This window comes from Talpa occidentalis, unplaced genomic scaffold (assembly GCF_014898055.3).
Source record: "Talpa occidentalis isolate TD23 unplaced genomic scaffold, MPIMG_talOcc4v2.1 talOcc4.15, whole genome shotgun sequence".
Classification (NCBI taxonomy): domain Eukaryota; kingdom Metazoa; phylum Chordata; class Mammalia; order Eulipotyphla; family Talpidae; genus Talpa; species Talpa occidentalis.
Genome location: NW_023601543.1, coordinates 84,764,301 through 84,775,584, shown reverse-complemented (window position 1 = coordinate 84,775,584; position 11,284 = coordinate 84,764,301).

The window sequence follows — 11,284 nt, the reverse complement described above, 5'->3', positions numbered from 1 at the left end:
GGGGGCTTGGGAGGATAGGAAGGGTGGACAATGGTCAGCGGTTCCTTCCAGAACCCCTGCCACCAAGCCGTAAACTCCACAGGGTGGCTGCCGCCTACACCGTCCTCGAGCGCAGCGACGGAGCTAGGCCACTTGTGTTTTTAATGGCCCCCCAGGGAAGCACGTAAGAAGGACTGTTTTCTTCTCTGGTTTGTATTTCAGAAAGTAAAGAAAAATAAGCAATTTCATACATTTTAAAAAGTTTTGGAATTCTTTATTCCAATTACCTTTCTTATTCTCTCAGTAGAACTGCTTTTTTCTCTCAGGGATGTCTGTAAGACTAGCTGGCATACACAGATGCAAACATCTGGGTGCCAGACTAGAACAGATGTTTGTTTTATTTATGGACCCTGTTCTGTAGCAAACTTCAGACCAATTCATTTGAATGTATTGAGCAGAAGGTGCACGAGGGGCGGGGTGGAGGGGGATGGGAAAGTTCGCCCCAGAGGTGAGTTGTTCTGTCTCCTTAAATTTCTGTTCTTCTGCTCCCTCCTTGCTCCTCTTTCTAGTTTTAGAGTGCCACATGAGAGTTTGGGGACAAGGAACACTTTTATTCCATGAACGGCAGTTCTTTTCTCAGACAGGTCTCTATAGAAAGCTCTTCCCTGGTGAATTTTCCCCTCAGGGTGCACCTCAGGGTGCAGTGATTTACTTTGTAACAGGGTATCTCAGCCTCCTCACAGGTCACAGCAAAGCCACATGACCCCGGGGGACAGGGCTGTCCTGTGCTCCACAGGGCGGTCTAGCAGCACCCCTGGGCTTCTTCCATTAGATGCCAGTCGCACCCTCCCTCCAAGCTATGACAAACAAAAGGGTCTCCAGACACTGCCAAATGCCCGAGTGGGCAACATCGCTCCCAGCTGAGAGCCACTGATTTAAAGGAATATGTATTCTTCCCCAGGGTTACAAAGATGCAATTCATTAAAAATCTAAGATTTCTATTAAGTCTTATGTTGCAGCAGGATATTTTTATTCTTAAATCAGAACTGATTGCACACGTAACAGTCTTTCTAGCCTAACTAATACGTAGTCCTATTTAATGTCAGGAGATTGTAATGAAAGTTCACGTCACCACCAGGCTTGATGCTCACGTACAGCAGAGCCTTTCTTCCAGATGCTCCTGCCACACACCAACCTATGTCAGTGTCACAATGGCAACATCTGGACTTCCTCCCCTGCTCTTTGAATGTAACCCCATCTTCTATCTATTTTCCATTCTGTCTCATTCTAAACTTTTTGTTTTGTTCTCCAGCCAGTTTCTCCTTTTTCCCAGGGTTCCATCAAGAGTCCCTGCTGTCTTGGGTTTAAGCAGCCCATTAGATGGAACAGTATCAAAGGCTTTCTGAAAATTGAGATTATCCATGTTGCATGCATTACTGTTTTCCACTGTGTCTGTAAGCTGCTCCAAAGTATACAAAAGAGCCAGTGAAGTTAGATAACATCTTTCTACATAAAACCCCCTCACTCTGTCTTCTTGAGGCCAAAACACCCATCTGAAAGGGAGAAAGATGCTTGTCGAATACGTTTTGAATGCAGTCCAAATATTTGGATGCTTGGCATCATGTAGACAGCCATCTGGAAGGCTGATAAAATTTTTCTTCTAGATACTTCAGCAGTGAATAGCCAGAGCTTCTTTTCTGAGTCTTTTACAATTCCAGCAACTGTGGCTGGTTCAGAGTTAAGTCACATTTATGGAGCCCTTACTAAATATCACACACACAATCTATCCAATCCTCGTGACCATCCCATAAAGTATGTTTTTGGGGGCCTCCCTGGTGGCGCAAGGGGTTAACACGCTAGGTTGCTGTCCGCAGCCTCTGCACCACAAATTCAATACCCCGGCCAGCCAGGGAGCAACCCACATGGGGCAGCAGACCTCTCCTGACTCGCCCACTGCTCCCCTCAGTCAATCTGCCTGTTCTATTCCCCACTCTGTCTCTGGTGGATCCTCTCACCCCCCAAATGTCTGGCCTGTACCCCAGCTCTTGTATGCATAAATAAGTAAATCTTTGAAAAAAAAAAAGTATGTGTTTTTGTTCCTAATATTTCACAAATAAGAGACATGGGCCTCAATAACTAAGGTCACAAAAGAAGCAGCTGACCTGAACTTGGGCACTCTGACTTGTACTCCAGTCTCCTCCACAACACAGAGGGAGAGCAGAGTGCTGGCCCAAGATACAAGTTTTAATTGTCACTAAGTAACTCTCCACCATCATTACCCAAAATGTGATCTTTGGGTCATATCAAGGACCCAAAAGAAACCCAGAATTGTTAGAAACCCAGAACTCCGGAATCTATCCCAGAGTCAGAATCTATGTTTCAGCCAGACCACAGCTGGCCCTCTGCAGGCTGCGTCTGGAGAAGCACGGCTCCTCGGGCCAACGACAGGGATGTCCCTTCCTCCTTCTCGGCATCAGCACATACACATTCACCGCCTCGCTGTCCCAGCACAATTCTGTGTAGCTAGTGAGCCAATTCCAGCTATACTCCGATCAGTGATGATGAATTTCTAATTCTCAGGTAACTGTGCATTTTGATAGGACCTTTAAATTATTTGATACAAAAGCATAATTAAGGAGTTGGGTGGTGTCTTGGTCCATTTTGGCTGTTACAACAAAATATCACAGACTAAGCAGCTTATAAGCAATAGAAATTGACTTCTCACAGTTCTGAAGAGTAGAAGTTCAGGATCAAGGTGCCAACAAGGTCCTCGGAGTTTTGGGGAAAGGAATATTAAAGGAATGCACATGACATCCTTCTGAGGAAGACCAAGAGGTTACTGGATTGAAAGAAGAGACATGAGTACACTTTTCCCACTGCCATATTGCTTGTTTGAATGTCAAAGTCACTTCCAATGGAATCCAAAGCTTCAATCATTTTGGAGCCCCCTGCATACTGGTTGACTGTCCTAATTAACTGCTGTGGTTGAAATGCCTACATACTGCTTGTTAAATGAAATGAAGCCATTTAGAGAGGACAATTATTCGGGGAAATTTAGGGTGGATCTGCTAACACAACTTCCCAGGGAGCAGTCGGCTGTGCAGTAGGATCTGGCCTTTTACTTCTACACTCTGAGCCTGTCCTTCACTGCATCTGTATAATGCCTTGAAGCACTTGATGGCAACGAGTGGCCTGCAGGACAGCATGCGTGGCTACCTTCAGTGTGTATTTGGAAAATGGGAGTCAAAGGATTAAAGTGTTCTTGAGGCTAAAAGAAAAGGGTCATTGGGATGAAACAGTGTGGCCAGTGATTTTAGATATATTTTCTCTCTATGTCTCCCACTAGGTCAACATTATAGCTAACTATATTTGTCTTCCAAAATAACTTATTAGATAACTCAGAGTAATTTATCAGTCAACATTCTTTTGCTCTTTGCAATATAAAAGCTAGTAAAAACACCACTGATACTGATATTCAGTGGTGCAGACAGTATACAGTTTAAATTATATATGAGCTGACAAAATATATACTTATACATCACATACTTTTCAGCCTACAGAATAAAACACATGTACATATGTTATACATATATATTTTTCATTCCATAAATTTTATAATCCTCACTTATGAAACAACTTAAAAATTAGAACATTATATATTTTGCTATTTTCATGCTTTTTGGAAGGTCTATTGGTCTTAAGTTGTGAGAGACCTATCTGAAAAGTAACCAGTGCTCGTTTTTAAATTGCCTGGAAAATGTTATTTAGCTAATAAAAGTGAATTAATATTTAGGTCTAGTTGAAATGACAGTTTAAACAAGTAAAGAATGCAAGGCTTGTCCCAAGTGCTATTTTACAACATCAGTTTATTATAACCCCCAAAATTGTTTTTTAAACATTGTTGGATGAAAATTTTAAAAGATTTCCAAAAAAGGAAGGTTTGATAGCACAAATCTATTTGGTCAGAGACACTGTCTTTATAGGGAATCTAGGAACTTCTGTTTATAAAATGAATTCAGTATTATTTGTATTTTTTTCCTTTGGGATATAAACAAGGAAAAAATGGTAGAAAAGATTCAATATAGTAAACTATGAAGTTAGTACGTTTGGTCCATCATCCTCAGTGAGACTACCCGAAGATGTTCATAGGATAAGCGACTTAGACCAGCCACAATCCGACACGAGGCTTTAGGAGATGTGGTGAGCTGATGTGATGCCTGGACCACTTCTCCACCATCGGCTGGGCAATAAGTGACTCCTGAAGCACCGGCTGATGTCTAGAAGCCCTGCTCATCTTCTAGAGCCCCCCACAAGCTTTCTGTTTGCTACACAGTGAGTGTCTCCTGCAACGCCTTCCTATCTATCTTACAGCACAGCAGTCAAAATATTCTTGACTATTTCCGGTCCTTTTCATTTCCATACATATTTTAGACATTAAAAAATGTCTATGATTGCACTGTATTTATGCATGCATAGATCAATTTGGGGAAGACTGGGCAACTTTACAATACTGAGCCTCCCACTCCATAAACATGATGGAGCCCTCCTGATTTAGGTCATTTTACTGTCTCTCAACAATGGTGTGTTTTCCACATCTTTTATTAGATTTATCCTAGGTACCTGACATTTTTCATAATATTGTAAGGGGCATTTTAAATTCCATTTTCTACTAGCTTATTGCTTGGGATATGGAAATACAACTGACTTTGCTTGCAGCAGCTTTACTAAATGTACTTATTAATTCTTATAATTTACCTGCAGATATTTTGGATTTTTAATTTTCCATAGACAATAACATCATTTGAGAGTAACGATAGTTTTATTTCTTCCTATCCCATCTCTTACCTTTCACTCCTTATACTTGCTTATTGCTCTGTCTAGGATCTTGATATTGAATAGGTCTGAAATAATGTGGGCATATTTGTCTTATTCCCCACTTCAGGGGAAAAGCTTTCCATAATTCACTGTTAAGTGCAATGTTCTGCAATGGCTTTTTATCCTTGGATTTTTAATATTCAGTATATGGGTAGTATGCCTTATTTAGGAGTCTCCTTTTTACAAAAGGTAACCTTGGCTTTTTAAAAAAGAACAGTGGGTATTTGATAAATTTCTGGCAAGTGATTTCCACTTTGAATATCAATGTAACTTTTACCAAAATCTGTTCAGGGGGTCTACCTCTATTTTGTTGCTTGGGTCTTGCCTTATTATTGCATATTGCATAGATAGATATGGCTTTATCTAAAAGCTACTCAGGTTACTTATCCACATATTTCATGTGGATAAACTAAAATGAAACCAAGATGCCTTTTAAAGACTAAAGATCCATCCATTTGTTGTTTGTTTGTTTGTTTGTTTTTCATTCCACAAGCAGCACGGGGGCAGTTATGATGTACCAGGCATGATTTTAGGCCCTGGGAACTTTTGAAGGCTGAACATTCACTGATAGAATAATTCATTGCTGCACTTAACAAGCATTTTTAGAGAAATGATGGTGTGCCGGAGTGGTGTGAGGCCCTGGAGATACAGAGGACTTCTCAAGGAGTTCCCAGGGCACAGAGAGACTTTCGCTGCAGTGTGGACAGCTAACTGTAAGGAGACCCATCTAATCTGGCTATTGTAGCTGATATGACTCAATATCATGAAGACTGAAATGATTCTATGACTATAAGCTCAGTGTCCTTTTGTTGTGTAAATATCTGTGCTAGTGTTAATTTGATATGTCACAGGTGCAGAGAGAACAGATTACATAGCAGTATAAAGACAGATATCTGAAACCTTTTTGCGGACCTTTTTTAAAGCTTGTAAAACTTGTTGGGAAGTTAACAAGTAAAGTGAGAAAGTAGCAGGACATGGGAAGAGGAATCAGAGTGGAAAACTTGTTGTTGATGTGCCACCTTGGGCAAGTTCCTTAATGTCCCTGAATCTTAGTTTTCTTATTTTTAAGTGGTGATAACAATACCTACCTGGGAGGACTGTTTATGACAATAAATATAGTGACAAATGGAAAACCTGGCATGTAGCCACTTGATGAATCACTGTCATTATTATTATTTACTTCTGTTCCATGGAGTATGTCTCAGCTTCAGACATCAAATCTTGCCTTAACACGGTTGAGAACCAAAAGTCATTTCTTGGACTTGTCACCTGGGACAAATTTAATGTCAATGGATGGAAATAATCACCTGGCCCATCTTCAAATGCACCACCTGACCCTAGCTAAGAGTACCAGAATCCAAATAAATAGATCCCAACAGGCTGAATTCACCAGAATGCAATATACGCTGGGTGCTGGCCATTAATGTGCTTGATCCTGCAAAAGGAAAGTTTGCCAACTACCTGCCTCAGTTTACCCCACAAACAAAACACAAGGCTTAGCCTGGTACAATAAGAGTTTGAATGCTTGGGCACACTGACACTGCGGCTCACTGTGAGGTATTTTGACTTAGTGGATCTAGAATGTAAGTTTAAAAAGCTCTTCAGGTGAGCAGTAATCCAAATTCTGTTTTCTAATTTTTTGATTATTACTACAGCATTTGCAGCTTCTCCATGTCAATAAGTATCATTTTTACGACACTATTTTAAATGGCTTCATAATACAGATATGCTGTTAGAATTTGTTTCAGATTTCTGATTGGCTTCCAGATCAAGCTCGACTCTGTTTAAATCAATACCTTTGCTATTTATAAAGCAACCTGGACTTGAGTCTTACTGCCCAAGCACAGCCTTCTGGCTTTGTGGAGAGGAGTTTCTAGAAGCATCATTGGCTCTGCTGTTAGCCTGAACTCACTTCCCAGCTTTGGGCAAATCAGTTAGTAATGCAGGTCCCAGTTTGTGTATCTTTTAAATTAGGATGATCATAATTCCACCTTGTAAGGTTACGCAAACTTCACTATGGAGAAAAGAGAAACAAGCAGCCTGTGACATCCAGGAGCTGGCCAGGCCTTCGCAGCTGGGCCTGGCTGTTCACTGGACCATAAGCAATGTCACAGACTATCAGACAAAACCACTTCAGTATTAGTGGCCACTGAGTGACCCACTCTGTAATCATGGCTGCACACAGACAAAACACAGTTACTGTCCAAACCACGAAAGATGAAACAGTCCCTCTCCGAGCAAATGAGTGACAGCTTCGGCCTCAGACTACTCTCCTCCTAGGTATGACATACTCAAACACCCAATTACAAAATCTCCTCTTCTTTCCAGCATCCAATCCAGAGAAAGCCCCACTTCCTCAGCCCTCCCCTCCCCAGATCACCTAACACAAGCCCAAACTTTGCAATAAGGCCTCACTGCCCCTGACTGTGGCATGCCTTCTTTCTGGCTGTAGCAAGCGGACAATCTCACTTATTCCATTCAAGCTGGACAGGTGTGTTCCTGTGGGTCTTCAACTGGAAGACATGTATGATAATACTCTAGAAGGCTTTCTTCACAATGGAACCACCTTTGAACTGCATCCCCATAGCATGAAAAGTTAGGGTTGGGAGCCAAGAAGCACCACCACAGATTGAGGATTAAGAAGCTTTGTGACTTTTGTAAAAGGAGAACTACAACATTTTATTAGAATCTCTGTTAACCACACAACATTTTCTTAGAATGCATTATTACCTAAGACCAAAAAAAAAAAAAGGGGGGAGTATCTAGTTGTAAAGTCAAAGTTGTGAGGCCATAGGTTGTTCCTCATTTATTGATGTCTTATCCCAGAAATGCATTTGAAGTTTGTCACCAATATAGAGATTCCACTTGAAACCAAATCATAAAAATGGTCACTAGTTCACCGTTCACCCCCAAAGCCAATTTATTTTTTTAAAGGAAATTAAATTTATTTAAAAGCAGGCAGTTGGATATATAGAAAGCATACTGTAGAAGAAAAAATACTCCAAAGCAATTCAATATCTAACAACAATTTGACAAGAGAGCAACATGAATAAGTAGAAGCCATATTGTGTAAACCTGTGCAGACTTTACTAAATAATGTTCTTCACATATATGCCTTGTAATCATTCTTTTCTCCATTCTCTCTTTTTCTCTCATCCTCTCATCTTCTCCTAAGTATATTAAACATCTTATGATATTCCCACTCTTGCCTTAGCTATCACAAACACAAATAATGTAGAAGTTAGTTGTTGAAGAGAGAGAAAAATTAAACATCTCTGTCTAATAATATGTTGAAATATGAATTACTTATCAGTGAAAGCACAATTTCTTCTTTATTTTTTAAGGTGTGTTTGTGTTTTTTTTTTTAAAGAATAAATTTTATTTTTATATTCCCCATACAATTGCAACCCCCCATTCTGACCCAATCCCTCCCCTCCGCCCCCCAACCCCCAAAAAGTGTCTCTGGTTCATAGTTTTTTTGTTGATTTTGATTTTCACTTTCTTATAGTTATTCATTTGCCTGGTCCCTTATTTAAGTTTTCTAGATTCCTGCTATGAGTGAGACAATCCAGTATTTTTCTTTTTCTTTCTGGCCCCAAAGCCAATTTAATTGAATGCATGTGAAGCACTTCAAATACATAGTTACTAATGTTTTTGGTCTCCAGGTAAAAAATGCATTCTCACCACGGGAGGTCAATCTCACCAAAAGCACCAAAATGAGCAGTTCAGATAGTGCTCCGGTGCCAATAATGCAAGGCTTTACCACTGCTGAAGAGGTTTAATCAGGACAGTTTTGGCTGCACCAGGGTTTTATGATACTGCATAGCAAGACACCTGGATTAGTCAATTCAAAAGTCAGAGGCTCCAAACACATGAGGACCCAGGTGAGCAAACCCTTATGCTCAGGGCATCTGGGATGCCTGGCACCATGCTGTCAAGACCTCTGCAGCCCCCACCCACCTTCCCTTGCAGAGAAAAAAGCCCAGTGAGGCTGAGAAAAGTTTATGCCATGTGGACCTTTGGTGGGGGTGGGTGGGGATGGAGGAATCTTTTACTGCAAATGTCCTACCCCCAGTTTCTCTCTGAAAACTCGCATTGGTGAGGGGTATATCTCATGGCGGCACTAAGCGGAGTGACTGGGAAAGGAGTTCTCAGCTGCACCTGCACACTGGGATCACAGGGGAGCTGTGGAAACAAAATTGCACTGCTTGGCAACAGTAGGTTTTAAAAGTTTCTAAGCTATTCCAAATCAGACCCCAGCTTTGCTACAGTAGCCTAATCCAGTGTTACCGTTAACCTTGGAGGTGGGGGAGGGGACCCTGGAACTTGGGAGGACAAACACCTGAATAAAAGTGGGGCTCAGCCAGCAATGATGGGGCAGAAACAGGGCAAGGAAGGTCATGGGTGAGCAATTAACTAACAGGCTCTGCGCTCAGGGACACAACTCTTAGCTGAGAAGGGACCTCTGCAGGTCCCCCCCTCCCCCGCTTTCTACTATGAGAACGATTTCCGTTCTAGGAGACAGGATGGTTTTCTTAATCCTCTAATCTGCACAACCACAGGGAAATGACTTATACACTTCAGCTCAGGAGTGTTAAGTTAATCAAACGCAGAGGGCATGTGACTGGAGGCCAGAGTAAGAGTAAGCCCACAAAATCTGAACCTGTCAAGGCCTCACGCTCACGAGGTCAACCCCCCCCCCCCCCCCCCCCCCCGCCACGGCACATCGCCAACCTGCTTTGTTTCTGCCTTTTCCCTATAAGTCAGTCCGAGCTCCTAACCCCTTCCGGCTGGGGACCCCCCTATGGGAATCAGTGTTTGCTCAAAGTAACCCTGAAAGCGTTTGCGTTTACTAGGCCTCAGTTGATCTCTTCTCCTAAGAGGCACCAGGAGGAGCGCAGAGGGCGCAGGCGGGCATACCTGGGAGCCAGTGAGCAGCGCCGCCTCGGGTGCGGGTGCGGGCCTCGGCCCTCGCGGCTCCAGGACCCCAGCGCCATAGCTCTGCCTTGGGGGGGAGGGGGCGCTTCGTCCTCGCCACGAGCCTTTCTCTTCCGGGCTGGGCCCAGGGTTCAACGGATTCAGATTTGGGAACCCAACCGGACTCCACTGGGACACTGGGCAGGGTCCAACTGGGAAGACGAACCGGGTCCGCTGGGGAAATGGACCCGGTTCGACTGGGAAACAGAACCGGGTCCCACTGGGAACACTAAGCAGAGTCCGACTGGGAAATAGTACCGGGCTCCACTGGGTCACTGGGCCGGGTCCGACTGGAAAATAGAACCGGGCTCCACTGGGACACTGGGCTTGGTCCGACTGGGAAAATGAACCCAGGCAGCTAGACCGGTTCAAGTTGATTTTTGCTCAAATACCGCTCTACCAAGGTTAAAGGCCTCAGTTTCTCATTTACCAAGAGTGCCCCTGCCCTCCCCCCAGGCCTAGGCACATACCTGGAAGCTCTGTTACCGCTCTCTTCCCAGCTTTATCAGAGAGCACTTGCTTGCATTGCTGTCCCTGTGGAAATGTGTCCTTTTTATGGCCAGGGGCCTATCCGTATACGATTTTGTGTCCAGCACACAAAAAGCCCGAGAAATATTTGTTGAATGAATAAGTGAGGGGCAAGCTTTTACCGAACACTCATTATACACCAGGCGCTACACTAAGACATGTATGCTGAATAGGCTGACTTATTCCTTAGACAACCCTGTAATGTGGGGAGCCACCGTTACCTTCATTTGCAGCGTAAGAAAAGGGGACGGGTATGTGAATAGAATCAGATGTTTAGTGGTGAACTTAGTGTTAGTATACACATGCTGAGTCTCAAGAACGCACATCTGAAACTCAGAGTGTTACAATGTAATGTTAGTTCAGTTAATAAAAACATCTCTTTGTATATCCAATCAACCACAGCCTGCACAGGAAGTATGACTCCAGTTCCGACTCCCACACATAACTCCAGTCACAGGTCCAGATCTGGCCACTGTCACCCTGTAACAGGGTGGTCCTGTTCTGATACCCGTTGACCTGACCACAGGATCTCTCACCCAACTCATGATGCCAGAGAATCTATTAGTCCCCCAGATTCCTTCTTCCCTCTCCCTTCACATCGAATCGATCACTGAGTTTTGTGGATTCTATTTCATAAATATGTCATCTGTTCATTCATTCATTAAATATTTATTGTGTGCCCGAAGCATGCAATTAACTGGGTGAGCTCCTACCCCCGACCCCCAGCTCCAAGGAGACAAGCATCTTAGTAGAGAGAGCATTTTTGCAAAGAACACTCCATTCTACTGCAAAGCAGAAAATGCAAATGAGGGCTGAGGAGAGGACTGGGAGGGAATACCCGTGAGGGTACGATTCATTTTTCTCTTGGCAATGTCCACTCCGAAATGTGAAAGGCTGTGTACCAGGAACCCAGCGAAGAGGGCGG